At 35.2% G+C, this 25,918-nt stretch overlaps 1 long non-coding RNA gene across 3 annotated transcripts in view; it reads right to left on the bottom strand.

Moving 5' to 3' along the window:
• Positions 1–25,918, bottom strand: part of LOC123386568 — a 248,829-nt gene that overhangs the window by 183,192 nt on the left and 39,719 nt on the right. For all 3 annotated transcript variants that reach the window (XR_006600638.1, XR_006600639.1, XR_006600640.1), the window contains one exon: positions 3,405–3,577. This is a non-coding gene — a long non-coding RNA (uncharacterized LOC123386568). The remainder of the gene's footprint in view (positions 1–3,404; positions 3,578–25,918) is intronic.

Raw genomic sequence — 25,918 nt, 5'->3', positions numbered from 1 at the left:
CTTCTAGCAACACAGAAGGTGGAAAATTCAGCTCATACCACCTGGTGGCTTAGGGTAAACCTTTAAAAAAGGGTCTCTCAAAGAGCAGTTGACCAGAGCACACCCCCAAAACTTCCCCCAAATACCCCTTTTCTTGTGCTCCCTAAATCGGTGAAGGACACCACCATTCAAGCTACAGGTCATCACTAATTACTACCTCTCTTACACATGCATTTGATTAAGGATAAAAGTCCAATCGAGGAAATTTCCTAAGTAACTCCAAAATCTGGTTCCTCACTAGTATCACATAACCACTACTTCTCTGTCTGAGTTACTTCCACAGCATGTTAATAATCATGTCCCTCCTCAAGGGGATCTAAGACACAAATCTGATGGTGTCACTGCCACTCAATCACTCTCCATTGCCTTCAGAATAAAGTCCACAGGCTTTGATAACCTACCTTTTACCTAGTTCTCCAGCCTCATCAGTTATCCTTTTTCTCTTCATATCCTTTCTTTCAGCTACTGTAAGCTTCTTGCATTTCCTATTATACCACACACACATTTTAGATTGAAGCACCCTGCACTCTCACTAGCTTAAAATTCCTTTAAAACTAAACTAAGATTAAACCTACCAGCAAGACCCTCCAACATTTCTAACACCCTCTGAATCAAGCCCACCCAGAACACCAAATTTATGCTATATATGACTCCCTCTTCAGATTTTCCATCCTGTGCTTCCATTTCTTCTAACATCACTTTCTGTTATCAATTATTTGTGTTTCCTAGAGCCTACGAGTTGCTTGAAGACATAGTCTCAGATTTTCTATCTCCATGCCTAAGAACAGCCTCTGGCACATAGTAGACACTCAGTGGATATTTGTTGAGTGAATGAATGTGACAACCAAGCTTGAATTCAAATATAGATCCAAAGTCTATGATCTTTTCACTTTATCATAATCATTCAGCTATATATGAGTGGATGACCCAAAGTAGACATTCAGAGTAGAGCTATGACAGTGTTTACAGCCCCTTTCTGCCAGACTCTTCACATTTGTCAGAGGAAGAGAAAAAATTGTCTACTGAAAGTGCAGGTAGTACCCAGTGTTTCTCCACTGCTGCAGACAGATGGTCAGAACATCATAATAAATATGAACAAAATGTGCCCAAAATGAGAATGGAAAATTCTGCCTCCAAAATCCACAGAGAGTCCTTTGCCTATTGATGGAGGGATTATAATTATATCAAAGGCATTTTAGGTGAAGCAGAATCATTAATGTGAAACACAGAACCAAGCTTCCTGCTTTGAGATTTATGGATTTATATACTGACAAATAATATGGTTTATTTTTCAGGTACATAAGACAAATAAAACTGCCATGTAGAAATTTAAGTTCTTATTCACCTGACTATTTTAAAGTGTCACTGAACCATTTAAAAAATATCTAAAACAATTTAAAGGCATATTTCTAGGCATCCAAGATTTTCTTCCATAATACTTCTGAAAAAACATGGTGTGCATTAAAATCACCTGTGAGGTTTTTTCTACATCAATAGAAAATAAATAAATAATCAATCAATTGATCAATCCTGAGTCTCACCCAAGATCTATTAAATCAGAATCTCTTTAGGGTCAGGTATAGAACTTTAAAGTTTCTCAGACAATTCTGATGGGCCAGACTTGCTTGTGTGAACTGGTATGGTGAACTATTCCTTGAAAATATTTTTTTTTATCCTCACAGAAGTGTTTACATACAGGTCCATTCTAGATGTGCCATGGTAGTGACACACTACTCTTATTCCTCAGAACATACTTTGCAAGCTGTAGATTAGGTTTTGAATATTACTGATTCTTATTTTAACTCATAAGAATAACTTACTTAGGAGCACCAGGGTGGCTCAGTCGGTTAAGCATCCGACTTCTGCTCAGGTCATGATCTCATAGTGCATGAGTTCAAGCCCCTCATCAGGTGAGCTCGAGCCCCACTTCAGGCTCCACACCAATAGTGCAGAGCCTGTGTGGGATTCTCAGTTTCTCCCTCTCTCTGTGCCCCTCGCTGACTTGTGCCCTCTCTCAAAAAAAAAAAAAAGAAGAAGAAGAAGAAGAAGAAGAAGAAGAAGAAGAAGAAGAAGAACTTAGTTATTGAACTTCAAAATTGAAGAAGAATATGGGACACAGTATATCAGGAGTGTATGTCTCCTGAAAGGTCACCAGGACCATAAATCAATATGTAAAATGAAATAAATATAACCATAAATCTATACTTTAGGAGTTGTTCATGGGATAGTTGTTCATAGTTGTATAGGATAAAAATTTGAGTCATAAAATTTAAATAATGATTAGGGATTTTTCATGTAGTTTAATTTTCACAATTGTTGAGGTGTTTATAATTATTTTCCTAGAAATAAATTTGAGAGTTTCACAAAAGTAGTAAGTGACAGCCTGAATTCAATCCTCTGTCTCATAAATCTGAGTCTAGTGCTGTTTTCAAAACATCGCTGGCTCATATAAATAAATTTCATACACATAAAACTCAATTACAAGGCTATGTGATGGGTAAAGTAAAAAACAAAAAACAAAAAACAAAACAAACAAAAAAAACCCAGATAGTCCCATATAAGTTTCAAAGAAATCACTTGTGGAAGACCAACTTCATAAACAAAATTCAGCTCTACTATTCTGATGTTTGATTATTTCTATGCAATCTGGACAATGGCCAAGGATGTTGCTAAACATTCTACTACCAACATGGAAGATATCCCCCTGCATGCACAAGAAAGAACTATCTGGATAAATAATTCCAATAGAGTCAAAGTTGAGAGACTCTTCCTTTACCAAAGCTTCACCCAGTATCAGGTTTTTTAATTCAACTGAGTCTTTTACATTTCAATATATTCCCACTTAGTTATTCCACTAATTTATCCTCAATAAATATACTTAATATTTCTTGAGAGTCTGCCATTTAATGTCAATACAGTGATAAAAAGAGACACATGGATATTAATCTCATGGAGCATGGGTAAGAATCTGTTCCACAACACATAGGTGAAAGAATAATCATTGTTTTCCAAATCAAACTAAATATGCCTTTAAACCCATTTAACAGAGTGTGGAAAAATCTAAGCCCAGTCATATTTGGGGAGCCCAGAATTTGGGGAGCTTTTATGATACCTAGAATGAAAACAAAGACAGAGTCTTGGTCTTTGGTGTCAATGTGATTACTCTTCCTGCCACCAATTCTACTGTTAGGTCACACCCTCTGCCTTTTGTGATGTCTGGTATTCCTGTACCTCCCGGTGGTCTTCTCTACCGGCCCCAGACAGCAAAGCAACTCTGTCCCTCTTTCATCAGGATACTGAGCACTACATCTGAGTGCTCAGATCTCTCAAATCTCTGGTCCTTTCCCAGTCCTGGAGACACTTACCCTTCTCCTTATATCAAGACACCTTCATGCTTTTTCCCCCTTGCTCTTTTCTCTCTTTTTCTGGAGTGGTTCTTCTCTCCAACCAAAATCTAAGTAAAGATCATCTTCTAAAGGTCTAGCAAATGCAGGGCAAGAAAAATATATGTCTGGTTCTCTTGATTCTTCTACAATAGCTAAAATAAAACAAGAACAAATTTCCATAAGGACCCTCCACATAGACTGGCAGTTACAGCCATTTGTTAAATATACACTGTACTTGAGCAAAGCACTACATACTTATCCAGTGAAAACTCCTGGAGCTCTTGACCCAAGGCACATAAAAGTGATACTGGAAGTTTTCTCTTTTTCCCCACTCAATTCTTAGAGTTGAAAGGACAAGAATTTTAATTGATACATCCAAAGTACATCAGGCATAGTTAAGTCACCTTCATTTTACTTAATTTTTTTGAATTATTGTTTTTCTCCAATGACATTTTATTAGAAATTAATTAAGTACACTTGAGATTCTGATTTACTTAAAATTAATAACTTCCTTCAATGGTATGACACCTGTATTATATTTTATCTCAATAGTCTGAAATACAAATGAAACCATTCTCTCTACAGTGAGAGAGCCAAGACATCCTCAGAGACGCTGTCAATGCAGTTAGGATGTCTATCAAAAAGGAGATGACAGAGAGGTCAGCCATAGGCAAATATCTTAAGTAGGTGACATGTGCCATCTAGCATTTTTAGCTTCCCTGATTTAATCTTTTTTCCCCTTTTTAGTGTCCTTGTCTCTCTGTTGAAGCACTCAAGATACTTTGCTTTACCCAATTCTCCTGCATAACATGTCAAAATTCTCAGGAAATGTCTTAATAAATTCATCCACTCTCAAGTATAAAGGATTGATGTTGTTTAAACTGAAACTACTTCAGGAGTGCCTGCAGTTATTGATTTTTAGGCCTAACGGATAGATGGAGAAGCACTGTGCCTGGGCAAAAGGACTGTTCAACCCCTCAAAATTACACTGACATGTCCAGGCCAAAACCAGTTCAAATAAAATGTCTATTTGCATATGTTTTGGAAAAGGTCTACTAAAAAGCCTCACCTAGAAAAACTACTTTCACTGTCAAATGAAATTATATATGGAAAAACACTTTTTAAAGTTAATAGTAATAGGATACTGACTGATTTACAAATGCTGTTCTATTAGCTTTACCTGAATTTATACTTTACTATAGCCTTAGGAGATTAGTGCAACTGTCCCTATTTCACAAATAAGAAAACAGAGGCAATGGGAAGTTAAATAGTTTTCCTAAAGTCAAAAAGCCACAAAGTGGTCCTCTTTATAACCTATAACCTGTCCTTATCATATTCATCAATGTTATTCTCAGAGCTTTGGAATGCAAAATGAATGAGAAGGAATGATGGATATCACAACTTTGTAAGTTCTGTTATTTATTTCAGGAAAAGCATAGGCAGTATATTATTGTAGCCAATACTTGGTAAGCCTTTCCTATGGCCAAAGTAGGTTGGTGAGAATGAATGCACATCATCTCATTTTTTGCTCCCAACAGTCCTGGAAGTAAGTCCTTCCAGGAAGAAGTACTTCCCACATAATACCCAGTCATTCTCAAACACTGGCAGGGTGTCTATGAATTCAACTCAATTCTACCACTATCTACCTGGAGATAGGATTAGATTCCACAAGTTGAGGGCTCCATCCTACAAGACTGCTCCCCCCACCCCTCCAGATGCCAGTTATAAGCCCAGGTTGTAATCTATGCTTCTGGACAACAGGGTACAGATTGGGGGTTCCGAGGATCCCCTCCAACTCAGGATGCAATAGCCAGGCAAGGTTGTTATCCCTACTTCTGATCATATATCAAAGGTTTCCACAATCTTCTTGGGTTCAAGTGGCTCAAGTGGCTCACAGACCTCAAGAAAACATTTTATTGACTAGATTAGTGTAACAGCTAAATGGAAGAATTGTATTGGGCAAAATATGGGAAAAGGGCATAGAGCTTCCATGCCCTTTCCAAGGCACACCACTTTCTCCACATCTCCATGTGTTCACCAACCTGGAAGCTCATCGAACTCTGTCCTTTTAGGTTTTTACGGAGGCTGCTACCTAGTCCTGATTAATTAATATACTGGCAATCAGAAATTAGTTCAACCTCCAGCTCCTCTACCCTCCCAGAACCTGGGGGTTTGGGAATGAAAGTTTCATCACTCTAATCATTTTATTGCATTTCCATTGACAACTAGCCCCAATCTTTAGGGGCTTTCCAAAAGTCCCCTCGTTAACACAACAAAACACAGTTTATCATTCTCAATACTAAGGAAATTCTAAGCTTTTTCAGAGCTATGAGCCAGGAACCGGGAAGAAGACCAAATACATATTTCCTATTAAGTCACAATATCACAATTGCCCCTGGTGTTATAGCAATTTATGCTCAGACTGTAAAATTTCCTAGGTAATTTGTCTCCTGCCTACCCTATGTTCCTGCTACAATAAGCCAAATGTTCAAAATCAGGTCTATGTCCTCTCATTCAGACTTGATAATCACCTAGCTTCTTTACATATCATAATACAAAACAATCACATCCATGTACCCGAACCAATTCTTACCTGAGATTAGACCATCAGAGAAAAAGACTTTCTTGGTCATTCTGGCAACAGCATTTGCCATTATTTGTCAATTAGCTTAAAGAATTATAGTAGGCTTTATTTTTTAATTTACTTATTTAAATTCAAATTAGTTAACATATAGTGTTGTATTGGTTTCAGGAGTAGAACCCAGTGATTCACTACTTATATATAACACCCAGTGCTCATCCCAATATGTACTGCCCTTAATGCCCATCACCCATTTAGCCCATCCCCCCATGCAACTCCTCTCCAGCAATCTTCAGTCTGTTCTCTGTATTTAAGAGACTCTTATGGTTTGCCTCTCTCTGTGTTTTTATCTTATTTTTCCTTCTCTTCCCCTATGTTCTTATGTTTTGTTTCTTAAATTCCACATTAGTGAAATCATACATTTGTCTTTCTCTGACTGACTTATTTTGCTTAGCATAATATATTCTAGTTCCATCCCCATTGTTGCAAATGGTAAGATTTCATTCTTTTTGATCACCAAGTAATATTCCATTTATGTGTATGTATATATATTTACATATATATTGCATGTATACAATACACTGCTATAACACTGGGGTGCATGTGCCCATTCAAATCAGCATTTTTGTATCCTTTGGATAAATACCTAGTAGTGCAATTACAGGGTCCTAGGGTAGTTTTTTCATTTTTTGAAAAACTTCCATAATGTTTTTCAGAGTGGCTGCACCAGTTTGCATTCCTACCAATAGTACAAAAGTGTTCCCCTTTCTCAGCATCCTCAAGAATATCTGTTGTTTCCTGCGTTGTTAATTTTAGCCACTCTGACCTGTGTGAAGTGATATCTCATTGTGGCTTTCATTTGTATTTCCCTGATGATGAGTGATGTTGAGCATCTTTTCATGTGTCAGTTAGCCATTTGGATCTCTTCTTTGGAAAAGTGTCTGTTCATGTCTTTTGACCATTTCTTCACTGAATTATTTGGTTTTTGGGTGTTGAGTTTGATAAGCTCTTTATAGATTTTGGATACTAACCCTTTTTCCAATATGTCATTTGCAACTATCTTCTCCCATTCCATCAGTTGCCTTTTAGTTTTGATGATTGTTTCCTTTGATGTGCAGAAGCTTTTTATTTTGATGAGGTCCCAATAGTTCAGTTTTGCTTTTCTTTCCCTCACCTCTGGAGACATGTCTAGTAAGAAGTTGCTGCAGTAGGGGTCAAAGAGGTTGCTGCCTGTTTTTCCTACAGGATTTTGATGGTCTCCCATCTCACATTTAGGTCTTTCATCTATTTTGCATGTATTTTTCTGTACGGTGTAAGAAAGCATTCCAGTTTCATTCTTCTGCATGTCGCTGCCCAGTTTTCCCAACACCATATGTTGAAGAGACTGTCTTTTTTTTCCATTGGATATTCTATCCTGCTTTGTCAAAGATTAGTTGGCCATATGTTGTGGGTCCATTTCTGGGCTTTCTATTCTGTTCCATTGATCTATGTGTCTATTTTTATGCTAGTACCATACTGTCTTGGTGACTACAGTTTTGCAATACAGCTTGAAGTCTGGAATTGTGATGCCTCCAGCTTTGGTTTTCCTTTTCAACACTACTTTGACTATTCCAGGTCTTTTCTGGTTCCATACAAATTTTAGAATTGTTTGTTCTAGCTCTCTAAAGAATGCTGGTGCTATTTTGATTGGGATTGCACTGAATGTGTTGATTGCTTTGAACAGTTATAGACATTTTAACAATATCTGTTCTTCCAATCCATGAGCATGGAATGTTTTTCTATTTCTTTGTGTCTTCTTCAATTTCTTTCATAAGCTTTCTATAGTTTTTAGTATACAAATCTTCTACCTCTTTGGTTAGGTTTATTCCTAGGTATCTTATGGGTTTTGGTGCAACTGTAAATGGGATCGATTCCTTGATTTCTCTTTCTGCTGCTTCATCATTGGTGTATAAAAATGCAATGATTTCTGTATGTTGATTTTATATCCTGCAACTTTGCTGAATTCATGTATCAGTTCTACCAATTTTTTGGTGGAGTCTCTTGGGTTTTCCACGTAGAGTATCATGTCATCTGCAAAGAGTAAAAGTTTGACTTCTTTTTTACCCATTCGTATGCTTTTATTTATTTTATTGTCTGACTGCTGATGCTAGGACTCCTGGTACTGTGTTGAACAACAATGATGAGAGTGGACATCCCTGTCATGTTCCTGATCATAGGGAGAAAGCTCTCAGTTTTTCCCTGTCAAGGATGGTATTAGCTGTAGGCCCTTACTTTCTTGAAGGCTTTTTTAAGCAAGGATGTGTAGGGACACCTGGGGGGCTCAGTTGGTAGAGCATCCGACTCTTGGTTTCAGCTCAGGTCATGATCTCATGGTTTGTGGGTTCGGATCCTGGGTCCTGGGTCAGGGTCCATGCTGACTGTGGAGCCTGTCTGGGATTCTCTCTCTCTCACTCTGCCCCCCCCCCCCGGCTCATGCATGTGCTCCCTTCTCCTTCTCTTCCTCTCTCTCTCTCAAAATAAATAAAAGACTTAAAGCAAAAAGAAAAGATGTTTTTTGTCAAATGCTTTTTCTGCATCTATTGAAAGCATCATATGGTTCTTATCCTTTTTTTTATTAATGTGGTGTATCACTCTGATTGATTTGCAAATATTGAACCAGCCCTACAGCCCAGGAATAAATCACACTTCATCATGATAAATAATTCTTTTAAGGTACTGTTGAATTTGATTTGCTAGTATCTTGTTGAGAATTTTTGCATCCAGTTTCATCAGGGATATTGGCCTGTAATTCTCCTTTATAGTGGGGTCTTTGTCTGCTTTTGGAATCAAGGTAATGCTGGCTTCATAGAATGAGTTTGCAAGCTTTCCTTCCATTTCTATTTTCTGCAACAGTTTGAGAAGAACAGGTATTGACTCTTCTTTAAATGTCTGGTAGAATTCCCCTGGGAAGCCATTTGGCCCAGGATTCTTGTTTGTTGGGAGATTTCAGATAATTGACTCAATTTCTTTGCTGGCTATGGCTATGTCCAAATTTTCTATTTCTTCCCACTTGAGTATTGGTAGTGTGTGAGCTTCTAGAAAATTGGTCCATTTCTTCCAGATTGTCCAGTTTGTTGGCAAATAATTTTTCATAGTATTCTCTTATAATTGTTTGCATTTCCGTGGTGTTCATTGTGATCTTTTCTCTTTCATTTGTAATTTCATCTACTTGGGTCCTTTCTTTTTTCTTTTTGAGAAGTCTAACTAGAAGTTTATCAATTTTGTTTATTCTTTAAAAAAAACAGCTTTTAGTTTCATGATCTGTTCTGCTGTTTTTGGTTTGTTTGTTTGTTTGTTTGTTTCTATATCATTTGTTTCTGCTCTAATCTTTATTATTTCCTTTCTTCTGTGGGGTTAGGCTTTATTTGCTGCTCCTTTCTAGCTCCTTTAGGTGTAGGGTTAGGTTGTCTCTTCGGGACCTTTCTTGCTTCTTGAGATAGGCCTAAACTGCAATGTACTTTCCTCCTAGGACTGCCTTTGCTGCATCCCAAAGGGTTTGGACTGTCATGTTTTCATTTTCATTTGCTCCTTATATATTTTTTTCTTCTTTAATTTCCTGGTTAACTCATTCATTCTTTAGTAGGATGTTCTTTAACCTCCATGTATTTTTTCCCACTCAGCACTTTGCATAGGGTCCCCCTACTTATCTGCCATCTTAACCCCTCCCCCAGTCATAGGCTTCTTGAGCTAGCATGCAAGAATTTCACTCAACACTGGCTAAATAGGATATGTAAACTATTATCTTGTTTTATTATTCTGAAAACTCTAATAATTATAGAACATTTCTGATTATTTTTGTACCCCCAAAATGACTGATCTATAGTACCTAGAAAAAATGTTAGACACATTGAAAATGCTCAGTAAATATTTGAAGCCTTGAATCGTATCAATCACATGAATTTGTATAGGAATTTAAAAATCTTGTTTTGTCCCTTAGAAACATCTATCTTGAGAGAAAACTATTGGTATTCCCTTGAGCTCATGGGTATGTTGGTATGCTTTAGATACCAATAAATTATGTAGTGTTGGCAGGAATTCTTTTTGTGTGTGAGTGCACTAGCAGTATAGGTTTTTAATTCTTTTCATTGAAAGATAAAATACAGTTCATAAATTTTAAGTATAGCACCACAAACATTTCAAATATAAACACACAATGTAGTCACTATCTACATTAAGGTATGGTAGAACATTATTTGCATTGTTGGTCATTCCTCATACCCATTCCCAAATATCAGTCACTTCCACAAAGAAAACCACTTAAAATTCTATCACCATAAATTAGTTTTGCCTTTTTAAACTTCATATGAATGGAATCACAGATTATGTACTACTCTGTGTCTAGCTTCTTTCATTATATGTTAGGTTGGTGACATTCATCCATGTTGTTGCATGTAGCAGTAATTTATTCTTTTCTGTTGCTAGATACTATTGCATTTATATATATAAATTATAATAGATAAATATTTAATCATATATGTATAAATACGTTGATGAACAAATGATTGTGTCTAGGTTGAAATTATTGTAATGAGCTATGACCATTGTAGTAAATATGTTCTTAGAAAAAAATTTGCATCTATTTCAGGTAGGAATAGAATGTCTTTCCTTTTTATAGGTAGAATTGCTGGGTCATAGAGCTTATGAATGTTTGGTATTTGCAGAGAAGCCAACAGTTTTCCAAAGTAATTGGACTAATTTATGCGCTTTCCAGCTGTGAGTGAGTACTCTATTTGCCACACACCTTTGCCAATGCTTGATAATAATGTTTCTGTTCTTTTGTGTTGTTATCCTAGCAGGTACATAGAGATATTGTTAATGGCCTTTGCCACCTTTTAATATGCTTGAAAATCAACGAGATATCCTCTCTATATATACAATGGAATATTATTCAACCATTAAAAAGAGTGAAATCTTGCCATTTGCAACAGCATGGGTGGAGCTTGATACTATAATGCTAAGTGAAATAAATCAGAGAAAGAAATACCATATGATTTCACCCATGTGGAATTTAAGAAATGAAATAAATGAGCAAAGGAAAAAATGAGAATGAGAGAGAAAAGCCAAGAAACAGACTCTTAACTATTGAGAACAAACTAATGGTTACCAGAGAGGAGGTGGGTAGGAGAATGAGTTAAATAGGTGATGGGGATTAAGGAGTGCACTTGCCTTGATGAGCACTGGGTGATGTATGGAACTGTTGAATCATTATATTGTACACCTAAAACTAATATAACATTGCATGTTAACTATACTGGAATTAATTTTTTTTACAAAAGCATCAAAAAAAGAGAAATATTTTCCTACTCCAAATCCTAAAGACATTCTCCTATGTTATCCTCTAAATATTTTATTTTATTGTCTTATATGAGACATATAAATTGATCATATATACAGTGTGAAATGGGGTCATTTAATTTTTTATATGGATATAAAATTGATCAATTACCATTTGTTTAAATAGTATGTTCTTTCCCCACTAACCATGTCCTACCAAACTAATTTTTTTTCTAAAAATAAAAAGTAAAAAGTAAGTCAACAATAAATGGTAAGCCTTCCTTTAAGTTTCCGGTCTGTTGTTAATACCCTGTCTGAAACTATTTGTAATTTGTTGGAAAAAAATATTAAACATTTAGCTTAATGAACAATAAGGATCCTGGATACAAATGAAGAAGAAATTTGAAGATATAACCAGAAGAGTAAGTTATAAATTGAATCTATCTATAATTATATCTCTTTCTTTTAAATCACAAAAACTTGGCATTTGTATTTCCCCAAAAAAGAATGAAGGCATTTGTTGCTCAATTATATTTTTAGGCCACTAGTCAAATGGTGAACCATAAAATAAACAGAATACAGTTTATGAAACAAGATTTCTTTTTTAGAGGGAAAGTTTCACTGCCAATGAATGGTGTTTTCTCTCCCTTAACAACTTACTTTTTGTTCTTTACCAGCATTTGGGAGGGGGAAGGGGAGTGAAGTATTCAAAAACTAAACAAAAAAAACAAAACCAACTCTCTACATTCCCAAATAAGAAATGATTAAGATAAAAACATGTTCTCTGTAAACAAGGTTATTGTAGATATGGTAAGATGGTAACCACTTAATTTATGTCAAACATAAATCAGTTTTTAAGAATCATAGCAAACACTTCTATAGCATTTCCCATACATCCACCACTATACAAAATAATTTGTGTATGTACACATTTAATTCTCACAGCAATTCTATGAAGAAAGTAATAACAGTACCTGTATTTTGCAGATGAGGAGACAGGCATAGGAAGGTTAACTATCTTACCAAGGTCACACAGCTAGTAGGTTGGTGGACCCAAGATTTAAACCTCTATGGTCTGGTTCTAATGGGTGTTTTGTTAACTCATATGCTAACCACTTTGTGCCAGTTTGCAAGCATTTTAACAAAATGAGTAACAAGGTTACTAAAAGATGTGTATGTATTTCAAATACATTTATTCTAATTTATTCTACCTCCCTGTTTTTCTTATTGTTCCTCTGTAAAATGGAAAAGATAAAATAGTAACTTCTTCCTAAGGCTGCTATGAGGATTAGATGAGTTAATACACAAAGAACACTAAGAAGGATAGATCATATGGGCCATATGAGTAAAGTACACTTAACAGGCATCTATGACCATATAGCAGCAATTAGTACAAACCCCCTATCAGACACCTAATATGTCCCCAGGCCAATATAGGAGGACATCCCTACTTCTATGGCAATCAAAGTCTTTAGTTAATGCTTTGTGGTTTTAGATTTTAGATTTTTTAGGTTTTACAAAAAGAGTGTATGTCTCATATTTTATTATTTTATCCAAAATATAGTTGCCATTACCCTCATTCATACTGCTTATTGATATTTTGTTACTTCCTTCAACTTTTCAATATATGATTATAGTGGGAACCAGCAGGTACTATTTATTAGCTTCTCATCTTTCCACTTAACTCCCTCTTAGTGGAAGCCTAATTTTATTCAGATATTCCACCTTACCCACTCATCCATGATTTTCCAAGAAGTTGAACATTCCCAATCCCTGGACTTGGACTGTTTCTGTTTTGTTTGAATTTATGATATAAGAACATTCCCCTGGTATATGTTATTTATCCAAGCATGGGTATGTGACAATACTTGGTGGACTGATATTTCAGAGTTCAGGCATATTTTTCTGACTCTCCCATGCTGCACATGAAAAAAAAGGGCAAATAGGCCAAAATGCCAAAGGAGCCATTTTACAAACATGAATGAAGAAGGAGTTAGCCTTCCAGTAAACCTAGTTCTGGAGACAGCTTAGCTGATCAACCAAAAGATCCTGGGTATCTGCTGACATCACTTAGTCACTAATCCATACTAAACCTGGAGTACCCACTACCTGTGGATTGCCATATTACATATAATAATAAATTTACTCATGATTTATACTGCTTTTTGTTTGTATTTTGAGAGAGAGAAAGAAAGCAAGCAGAGGAGGGTCAGCAAGAGGGTTAGAGGATCCAAAGCAGGCTCTGCGCTGACAGGCTGACAGCAACAAGCTTGACACAGGGCTTGAACTCACAAACTGCGAGATCATGACCTGAGCCAAAGTCAGATGCTTAACCAACTGAGCCACCCGGGTGCCCCTGATTTAGACTAGTTTAATGCAAGATTTTCTGTTATGTTCAGTTGAAAACTTCTTGCCTAAAATTCATATAAATATATAACCTGTTTAATTTGAAGTGAGGTCTGTGTCCATGAATATCTTACAGGTTTTCACTGCTTTCAGTGACTGTATATTATCTACTTTGGAGGTTGTACCCTTTGCAGTTATTTCTTCAAAATATTTGATGTCTGCCATATTTTAAAGAAAACTAAAAGAGAACTAAAAGCTAATTTCAGAAAACTATTCTACTTTTGCATCATATTGACTTCGCTGAGTTGTAAACTTATTGAAAAATATGTCAAGGCATAAAGTCCCATCTGGATAACTTACATATAAAAATACATTTAAACAACTATGCACCAAATGAAAATATTCTATTTTATTGCCATTATAAGAGAATATGGATTTTCATTCATGCCTTACTCTATTTCCAATAGGGTAGCTAAACAGTATATAATAATTAAACTATTTTGTATATAACAGTATATAACAGCTGAACAATTTTAAATATTGCAAGTTGGAGCTCAAACTATTTTTAATACTTTCTTTGGCAAATTTATACAGAGAAAAGCTATTGAAAATATACAGTCTGTGAAAACAGCAAGTATTAACTGTCTATGACAATTCTGTAATACTCAGTAAGTTACATTTTTTGAGAAGTGTTCAAAGGATTAAATTACAAATGAAAGTTTGTGAAGACACTGTAAATATAGAAAGATTACTTTTTTAAAACGAAGTCTGTTAAGAATTATAATGAAAGAAGTTGGGGACAATTAGCATCCTCTAACTTCCATAGGAATACATCTCTAGAATTTTCTTTATGGCAGAGTAAATTATCTAGTTTAAGTTATGTGGGCAAAGACATTGGCATTAACTGGACAAAAATTCTAAAAAAAGCGAATGTGAGAGTCAAAATAGTAACTGACCCTACAAACAACTAACACCTAACACCAAATTCATTGCACTAATCTGTTATAAATTTTTCTGATGTTGATTTATATGTAGTCTAGGTTTACTAAACTTGAATAAACTAGTATTCATTCCAAACTCCATATAGCATATCAAATATCCAAGAGTAACCATTAGCAGTGATATATACAAAGACACACTTTAAATATACAAAGACACAATAGAAAAAACTTTGCCGATAACTCCAGGATTGATTATAACTCTTGTGCATATTTACCATGGGGAAAACATCACAATTACATATCACATATGTATATTCATATATATACAGGTCATATGTATTTTTGTATATCCATATATATTCATATCATTCCATACATATGTATTTATATCATTTTCTATGTTATATACACATATGCAGAAATTATACACATTAGAACTATAAAAGACTAGGTTCTATCTCCCCCCTTTGAATTAATTTATATATCTAGAAAAATCCTATAATCAAGCTATAATTTTTTTAAAGTAAAAGAAAGTATGGCTTAGAAAATAGTATCTTTCAGTCTATGAAATTCAAGCATCTTCTGAAATAACCATCATCTTCAGATGGATGATTTCATGACTTCTCCAGAAACTAAATTAGAGCCTTGGTGAAAATGAGCAACCTCACACACAAAGCCTATCAAAGTTACACTGTCTTTTCATAAACATAAGTAAAGAATGCCACCCTAGGGGCACCCTGGGTGGCTCAGTCTGTTAAGCGCCGACTTCGGCTCAGGTCATGATCTCACGCTTCATGAGTTCAAGCCCCACATTGGGCTCTGTGCTGACAGCTCAGAGCCTGGAGGCTGCTTTGGATTCTGTGTCTCCCTTTCTCTCTGCCCCTCCCCCACTCACTGTCTATCTCTCTCTCTCTCAAAAATAAATAAATATTTGTAAATGATATATCTGATAAGGGATTAATATCCAAAATATATAAAGCACTCATAAACTCAACACCAAAATAAATAAACAAACAGACCAACCTAAATAATCCAATTAAGAATGGGCAGAGGACATGAATAAACATTTTTCCAAAAAAGACATACAGATGGCCAACAGACACATGAAAAGATGCTCATCATCACTAATCATCAAGGAATTGCAAATGAAAACCACAATGAGATGCCACTTCACACCTGCTAGAATGGCTATTTCAAAGAGATAAGAAACAGCAAGTGTTGACAAGGATGTGGAGAAAAGGGAAATCTCCAGTACTGTTGGTATGAATGCAAATTGGTGGTGACACTGTGGAAAACAGTATGGAGTTTCCTGAAAAACTTAAAAATAGATAATCCAGTAATTCCACTATTGAGCATTTACCCCCCCCAAAAGAGAAAACACTAATTTGAAAAGATATATGCACCCTATGTTTGTTGTAGCATTATTTATAATAGCCAAGATATGGAAGCAATCCAAGTGTTCATTGGTAGATGAATGGGTAAACAAGATGTGGGGTGTGTGTGTGTATGTATACACACAATTTTTTAATGGTATCCCTTCATTTTGTGTGTTTCAAGTTTTTTTGTGTGATTCAAGAAATCAAATACATTGATTTCTATATCGTGAAATCATATCTGGCAAACTTCCTAAACTTTCTTATTAATTCTAATTATTTACCCATATATAACATTCCCTGTAGGTAGACATACCTTATCAAAAGGCCACTTGCAGTCTTAACTTTTTGTCAATGTTTTATATGAATGGATGTTGAATTTTACAAATGTTATTTTTTAATCTACTGAGATAATCATATGATACTTGTTTATTCTCTTATTTTGGAAATTTCAGTAATGGATCTTTGTTCAATGTTAAACCAGCTTGTCTTTTTGGAATACCTGCTTTCTTTCTCTACACACATATATACTTGCACATAACATACTGTATACACACATACATAACTTGCTCTCTCTCTACACATACACACACACACACACACACACATCCCGTGTACATTACTCCTGGATTTGTTTGTTTCTTTATTTACAATGTTTTCATCTACCTTCTTGTGCGAGATAGTCCTATGATTTTTCTTCTTTTATATTCTTGTCCGGCTCTGATATCAAGATTATTCTGATTACATAAAATGCATTGAAGAATATTTGTTTTTTCTATTCTCTGGAAGAGACTGTACAAGACTTTAAATATTTGGTAGATTTCATTGTTTAGGCTTTATCAACATTGACTTGTAAAAGTTGTGTTTATAATTATGGAATATATTATAGATTTAAATTCTTTAATATTATGATACTATTTCAATTTTTTATCTCATCTTTTATCAGTTTTATTAGAATGCATTTTTAGCAATTTATATACATTATCAAAATTTTCAGGTTTATAGTTATAAAGCTGTCCTGTTTCTTTTAATTCTTTTTTTTTTTAACTTTAAAATTTTTAAATTTATTTATTTCCACACCATCAGCGCCGAGCCTGACATGGGGCTCAATCCTGTGAACAGCGAGATCATGACCTGAGCCAAAGTTAGACACTCAACTGACTGAGCCACCCAAGCGCCCCAGGCTGCTCTGTTTCTAATACCCTCTTTTGCTCTTTTTAATATCCACAAGATCTGCAAGGATATCTTTTTTTGCATTCCTGATTTTAGCTATTTGTGCTTTAGTTCTCTCTCTCTCCCAGTAATAGTATCACTTTGGGATTTATTAATACTTTTTATGTTCATTTTTGTTTAATTAATTTCTACTCTTATCTTTATTATTTTCTTCTACAGCCTTTGGTGTAATTTACTATGCTTTTTCTTCTCTCACTGATTGCTTATTAGTCTTACTTTTTATCTAACATATTATTTTAAAACTAAATATTTCCCTCTAAGTAGTGCTTTTGTTACACCCCACAAGTTGTATTAGGTATTATTTTATTATTTTATTATTTTAATATCATTTACTTTCATATGTTATCTGGTTTCCATTGTGATTCCTTTTGGGCCCTACCAATTATTTGGAAATATATTTCTTAATTTCCAAACATGGAGATTTCCCAATTATTTTTTGTTATTAATTGCTATCATAATGACAATGTGGCAATTAATACTAAGTATGATTTTAATTTTTTAAATTAAAATTGACATTGACCAATGCTTTATGCCCTTCAGTTGACCAGTGCTTTTAAATATTCTATATTTTATCCTTTGTCTGGTAGATCCAAAAGCAGGAGTCCTTACCAGTCTTTTTCTATTGCCCACCATTTCTGTTTATCTTCTTTTGTGCTGTCATATCTTCTCAGTTTCCAAATTCTGTCTTGTGATGAACAAGTTCTTTATTTGTAAGATTGTGGAAATGATATTTTCAGGGCTAAGATAATGTTATTTTCCTCTAGAAAGAATTTATTTTTGCTTCATCCATGTATCTGAGGTCACTAGCAACCTGGAGTCTCTTCAATCTAGTTTCCATGAATTCAGTTAAATCTAAACTGAGACATCTGAAAGAACTTCTTCATCCTTACTGCTATGATGCAGTCCCTTCTGGAGTCATTCAAAGCAGAGAGTTTTGCAACTCCTCTTCCTGGGGCCTCTGGACACCAAGTGTTCTGTGAGGCTGCCACGGGTAGTTCTTCTTCACACACCCCCACTCCCACAACCCCCAGCAAAGAACCCAGAGGAAAGGGTCCCAAATGCCTGCCTCACCTTTGTGGGCCTCTATTTTTCCCTGTTCCCGACCCATTCATTCTGTGCTATCCCATTTGTTTTACAATGCCTTTAAAAAGTTTTTAATTGAAATATATTTGACATATAACATTGTGAAGTTTAGAGTATACAACATATATGATGTGTTAATATTGCAATATGTTTGCCACTGTAGAATCAGCTAACACTTCTATCATAATTATGTGTGTGTGTGTGTGTGTGTGTGTGTGTGTGTGCGTGTGTGTGTAGGGAGTAATTAAGATCTAGTCTCTTAACAAGTTTGATGTTTTTAATACAATACCATTGTCTATAATCACTATGCTCTTTATTAGATCTCCAGGATTTATTTATCTACTAGCTGCAAGTTTGTACCCTTGAATATCCCTTTTATTCCCCCACACCTCAGTCTCTGGTAACCAGTATTCTACTGTCTGTTTTTACAAGTTTGTGACTTTTTTAGATTCCACATATAAATGGTATCATACAGTATTTGCCTTTATCTGATTTATCTCACTTAGCACAATGTCCTCAAAGTCCTTCCATGTTGTTACAAATGGCAGGATTTCCATCTTTTTTTTAATTGAAGTATGTATGATTGACATACATTATATTAGATTCAGGCGTAAAACATAATGATTTAACATTTATATACATTATGAAATGATCAACATAAGTGTAATTACTAATTACTATTTATCACCATATAAGTTAATATAATATTATTATCTATATTCTGCATACTATACATTGCCTTTCCAGGGCTCATTTTATTTTTTTCATTTATTAGAAATTTTATTTTATATATATACATACATATATATATATATAATTTATTATCAAGTTAGCCAACATACAGTATATATACAGTGTGCTCTTGGTTTGGGGGGTAGATTCTCGTGATTCATCACTTTCATACAATACCCAGTGCTCATCCCAACAAGTGCCCTCCTCAATGCCCATCACCCATTTCTCAACTCTCCCAAACTTCCATCAACCCTCAGTTTGTTCTCTGTATTTAAGAGTCTCTTACAGTTTACCTCCCTCTCTGTTTGAAACTATTTTTGCCCTTCCCTTCCCCCACAGTCTTATGTTAAGTTTCTCAAGTTCCACATATGAGTGAAAACATATGATATCTGCGTTTTTCTGACTTATTTCACTGAGCATAATACCCTCCAGTTCCATCCACGTTGTTGCAAATGGCAAGATTTCATTCTTTTTCATTGCTGAGTTTTCCATACACACATCACATCCTCTTTATTCATTCATCAGTTGATGGACATTTGGGTTCTTTCCATAATTTGGCTATTGCTGAAAGCACTGCTATAAACATTGGGGTACATGTGCCTCTGTGAATCAGCACTCCTGTATCCTTTGGATAAAATCCTAGTAGTGCTATTTCTGGGTCATAGGGTAGTTCTATTTTAAATTTTTTTAAGACTCTCCACACTTTTCCAGAGTGGCTGCACCAGTTTGCATTTCCAACAACAGTGCAAGAGGGTTCCCATTTCTCTACATCCTTGACAACATCTGTTGTTTCCTGGGTTGTTAATTTTAGCCACTCTGGTGTGAGATGGTATTTCAATGTGGTTTTGATTTGTATTTCCCTGATGATGAATGATGTTCAGTGTCTTTTCATGTGTCTGTTAGCCATCTGGATGTCTTCTTTGGAAAAGTGTCTATTCATGTCTTCTGCCCATTTCTTCACTGAATTATTTGTTTTTCAGGTGTTGAGTTTGGTAAGTTCTTTATAGATTTTGGATACTAGCCCTTTATCCAATATGTCATTTGCAAGTATCTTCTTCCATTCTGTCGGTTGCCTTTTAGTTTTGCTAATTGTTTCCTTTGCAGTGCAGAAGCTTTTTATCTTCATGAGGTCCCAATAGCTCATTTTTTATTTCCCTTGCCTTTGGAGACACTTTGAGCAAGAAATTGCTGTGACTGAGGTCAAAGAGGTTGTTACCTGTTTTCTCCTCTAGGATTTTGATGGTTTCTTATCTCACATTTAGCTCTTTCACCCATTTTGACTTTATTTTTGTGTATGGTGTAAGAAAGTGGTCCAGGTTCATTCTTCTACATGTTGCTGTCCAGTTCTCCCAGAACCATTTGCAAAAGAGACCGTCTTTTTTCCACTGGATACTCTTTCCTGCTTTGTCAAATATTAGTTGGCCATACATTTGTGAGTCCAATTCTGGGTTCTCTATTCTATTCCATTGGTCTATGTGTCTGTTCTTATACCAGTACCATACTGTCTTGATTATTACAGCCTTCTAGTAGAGGCTAAAGTCCAGGATTGTAATGCTTTGGTTTTCTTTTTCAACATTACTTTGGCCATTCCGGGTCTTTTGTGGTTCCACACAGATTTTAGGATTATTTGTTCTAGCTTTGAGAAGAATGCCAGTGCAATTTTGATTGAGATTACATTGAATATGTAGATTGCTTTTGGTAGTATTGACATTTTAACAATATTTGTTCTTCCAATCCATGAGCATGGAATGCTTTTCCATTTCTTTGTGTCTTCTTCAATTTCCTTCATAAGTTTTCTATAGTTTTCAGCATATAGATCTTTTACATCTTTCGTTAGGTTTATTCCTAGGTATTTTAACATTCTTGGTGCAATTCTAAATGGGATCAATTTCTTGATTTCTCTTTCTGTTGCTTCACTATTAATGTATAAGAATGCAACTGATTTCTGTACATTGATTTTGTATCCTGCGACTTTGCTGAATTCATGTATCAGTTCTAGCAGACTTTTGGTGGAGTCTATCCGGTTTTCCATATATAATATCATGCCAACTGCAAAAAGTGAAAGCTTGACTTCATCTTTGCCAATTTTGATGCCTTTGATTTCCTTTTGTTGTCTGATTGCTGATGCTAGCACTTCCAACACTATGTTAAACAACAGTGGTGAGAGTGGACATGCCTGTCGTGTTCCTGATCTCAGGGGGATAGCTCTGTTTTTCCCCATTGAGGATGATATTAGCTGTGGGATTTTCATATATAGCTTTTATGATGTTAAAATATGTTCCTTCTATCCAGACTTTCTTGAGGATTTTTATTCAGAAAAGATGCTATATTTTGTCAAATACTTTTTCTGCATCTATTGACAAGATCATATGGTTCTTATCCTTTCCTCTATTAATGTAATGTATCACATTGGTTGGTTTGCAAATATTGATCCAGCCCTACGGCCCAAGAATCAATCACAAACATAAGCATTCTTATTGATAGGAATACTGTAATTGCAGGGGACTTTAACACTCCACTTACAACAATGGACAGATCATCTGGGCAAAATATCCATAAGGAAACAATGGCCTTGAATGATACACTGGACCAGATGGACTTGACAGATATATTCAGAACTTTTCATCTGAAAGCAGCAGAATACACATTCTTTTCGATTGCACATCGAACATTCTCCAAGATAGATCACATACTGGGTCACAAAACAACCCTCAATAAAAATAAAAGAATTGAAATCATACCATGCATATTTTCTGATCACAATGCTATGATACTTGAAATCAACCACAATAAAAAATTTGGAAAGCCTCCAAATGCATGGAGGTTAAAGAACATCCTACTAAAGAATAAATGGGTCAACCAGGCAATTAAATAAGAAATTAAAAAATATATGGAAGCAAATGAAAATGAAAACACGATAGTCCAAACCCTTTGGGATGCAGCAAAGGCAGTCCTAGGAGGAAAATACATTGCAATCCAGGTCTATCTCAAGAAACAAGAAAAATCCCAAATACAAAATCTAGTGGCTTACTTATTTTAAAACTGGAAGTTTGTACTCTTGGTCCATTTCATCATCCTCCCCCTTCTCTGGCAACCATCAATCAGCTCTCTGTATGTGATTCTGGTTTTATTTTGTTTGTTCATTTGTTGTTGTTTTTAGATTCCATATATAAGTGAAATTATCCTCTGACTTATTTCACTTAGCACAATACCTTTAAGATCCATCCACGTTGTTTCAAATGGCAAGATTTAGTTCTTTTTATGGCTGAGTAATAATTCAGTGTGTGTGTGTGTGTGTGTGTGTGTGTGTGTGTGTGTGTGTATTGTCTTCTAATGATAGACACTTAGGTTGCTTCCATATCTTGGCTATGGTGAGTAATGCTGAAATGAACATGGAGGTACATATACCTTTTGAATTAGTGTTTTTGTTTTCTTTGGATAAATACCTACAAGTGGAATAGCTGGACTGTACTGTAGTTCTATTTTTAATGTTTTGAGGAAACTCCATACTATTTTCCATAGGGGCTGCACCAATTTACATTCACACCAGTGGTGCATGAGTGTTCCCTTTTCTCCACATCCTCACCAACACCTGTTATTTATTTTTTAAATAACAGTCATTCTAATATGTGTGAGGCGATATCACTGAAGTTTTGATCTGCATTTCCCTGATGATTTGTAATACTGAACACCCTTTCATGTACCTGTTAGCCATCTGTATGCCTTCTTTAAAAAATGTCTACAGTTCCTCTTCCAATTTTTTAATCAGATTGTTTAGGGGTGTTTGTTGTTCTTGTTACTGAGTTCTATCAGTTCTTTATGTATTTTGGATATTAAATCCTTATTCAATATACGGTTTGCAAGTATTTTCTCCCACTCTGTAGGCTGCCTTTCATTTTGTCGATGATTTTTTCTTGCTGTGCAGATGCTTTTAAGTTTGATGTAGTCCCACTTGTTGATTCTTGCTTTTGTGGTGTGCTTTTGGTGTTATATCCAAAAAATCATTGCCAAGACCAATGCCAAGGAATTTCTTCTCTATGTTTTCTTGTAGGAGTTTTAGAGTAACAGGTCTTATGTTTAAGCTGAAATAGTGCTTAATCATTTTCTCCATATTTATTTGTTTTCTTTGTGAGGAGCTGGTCTGAATTGTGACAGACAGTTGCTACCACCAAAGGTCACACTGAAATTCAATCTTTAATTTTTTTTTTCCAATTTTAGAGCTGTAAAAGTTAACTTACCTCTTATCATTACCTTATAAAAATCAAGTGATGTTGATAAAGGAAGGCATTTGAACTCACCATGAAGTCCACTATAATTCTAATGTAGCACTAAATGATTTAGTCTGGGTATTATTCAGATGCTAAATATAATCCATGGCTGGTACATCTATATTGCTAAAGTTTTACATCTCTTGTTCTTACTAAAAACCCAGCCTACCAAATGAGTAAAGATAATTCCGCTTTACAGATTTTCTACTGTAATTATTGTTAAGAACTATAATCATTAAGTATAGTTAGCATCAAGTAGAGTTTTACACAACAGTAAATGGTAGCATAATTACAGATTCAGGCTGTCTGCCACTACAAAATTAAGTTAAAATTTTCAAGCAATCTGTATTGTAGTTTATACATATTCATAAGCATACACTATATTGCCTATAAACCCAAGTGAGATTGTAAAGTCCATATAAGAGGTCTAAATCTAACTACTTTTATTTCCTCTGAGATACCAAACTCTTTTGAATTTCACTTGTTATGAGTCACATTCTACTTCTTATAATATGTCATAGACACCATTAAATTTAAGAAAGATAAGAACACAGAAAATAACAGTTTACCTTGCAAATAAGTTTATGTTTACAGTGTTTCATAAGAACATTTTTATTTGTTCCTAGATCTTTCCCACAAAACAATAAAAGCTCACCAAAAACAATAAAAAGAATGAAAAGCAGAGAAGATAATCCATATTCAATAAACGCTCTCAATTCCAGACAATGAAATTCACCTGCCAAACACCAGGAATCTGGATCAAGAAGGGAAGAGATAGGAGTGAACTGGTGCCTACTGGAGCTCTAGCAAGTACAGAATCCCCCTGCCCCCATACCTCAGTCTAGAAAAGCTTAAGCTTTGACTCTATGACACTGAAATCTAAAGGATGGGTGGGCAGCAGGAGAAGAAGTGGTGGTCTTGTAAGATTTAATTCCTTTAAATATTCATACAATATCATTAAACATCAGGGATCGAATCATGCTGTCTCATTATTTCTATTATTTATCCCTTACATTTTCAGTAGAATAAAAATCACCAGACATGAATTAGCAATTAGGAGGAAGACTGGGCAACAATTACCAGATTAAAATACAGTTAGCCGATGCCCTAGGGACCTTGTTCTGAGCCATATCATCCACCTAGAAAAAGTGATAATGCCCCAGTTAAAAAATGTAATGAAATGACAGATTTGATGAAAGTCTCTTCAAGGTCACAAACAGCAACTCGCATGTAGTCATAGATCTCACCTTTCCCCATATCTCCTCTCTTGCTCTCATTCTGGTATTCCAGACATCAATTCCATTTGAGGATAAGACATAATTAGAAAGAAACCAATATGGAACATGCATTAACTTGGAGGGGAGAACAAGAAGAGGCAGGTGACGGATATAAACCAAATGAAAATTTACCCATTGAAACATGTGAAAAGTCAAACAAAGAGTTCCTATTCTCTCAAAGAAATTATAGCTCTGAACTCTTTCTTAAAAAAAAAAAAATTAAAGATCAAGGAGCAGGTTCAACATTCAAAGAAAAGACTACTGAAAGAAGTGAAAAGAGAGCTTATAAGCTCAAAACAGAAAAGTAAAAGAAAAATAACACAAAAGAGACAAAAGCTAGATTATAATCCAAATGCGCGCGCACACACACACACACACACACACACACACACACACACAGAGTCAGGAATATAATGAACACAATTCTGCAATTCACAGAAAACAACATGAAAAATAAAAGTGACTTAAAATTGAGTATAGAGGAGTACCTGGGTGGCTCAGTTGGTTAACCAACTGACTTTTTGGCTCAGGTTATGATCTCATGGTTCATGGGTTCAAGCCCCGTGTTGGGCTCTGTGCTGACAGCTCAGAAACTGAACCCTGCTTCAGATTCTGTGCCTCCCTTTCTCTCTGCCCCTCCCTCCCCTGCTTGAGCTCCCTCTCTCTCTGTCCCTCAAAAATAAATAAAACATTTAAAAATTTTTAGTCAAATTGAATATAGAGATAATAGACATGGGACACGGGTAAAGAGATCTAACAAATGCATTATTGATATGTTTTCTGGAAAAACAAAAAGAACTGAACTACTAGGATAGAAAGAAAAAAAGACAAAATCTAAAATAGAAGAAAACAATCCTGAAACGATGGCTTTAGTCTACAAACAAAGAAGTATATCATGTTCCAGGATAAATCAGTACAATAAGGTCAGCATTGAAACATAACTTCGGGAAGTTACTGAACTATAAGGAGCAAAGTATCATACAGGTATGCAGGTAGGAAAACAAAAATTCACATGCTAGGTTGGCCTCAGTCTATCTATAGAAGCATTCTTATTAGCAGATAGTGTAACAGTACAGTAAAATTTTGAAAGGAAAAAAGATGATGCTAGAATTTTTTACCTAGTCAAGTATTATTAACCAGTATGTTTTAATCTGTAGACCTTATTTGGATATCTCCAGTTGTCCCAATATCATGGTTTAATTGCAAAAGAAAATCCCATATCATGTTTCATATTTCATTGCCATTAGTCTTTTTTATCTAGAACAGTTCCATCATCTGTTCTTGCATTCTTCACACTGACAGTTTTTAAGACAAAGTCTCATAAATTGGTGTTGGTTCCAAAACTG

Source organism: Felis catus, chromosome B4 (assembly GCF_018350175.1).
Source record: "Felis catus isolate Fca126 chromosome B4, F.catus_Fca126_mat1.0, whole genome shotgun sequence".
Classification (NCBI taxonomy): domain Eukaryota; kingdom Metazoa; phylum Chordata; class Mammalia; order Carnivora; family Felidae; genus Felis; species Felis catus.
Note: the sequence above shows the minus strand (reverse complement) of the source record. Positions and strands in the feature narration are given on the sequence as shown.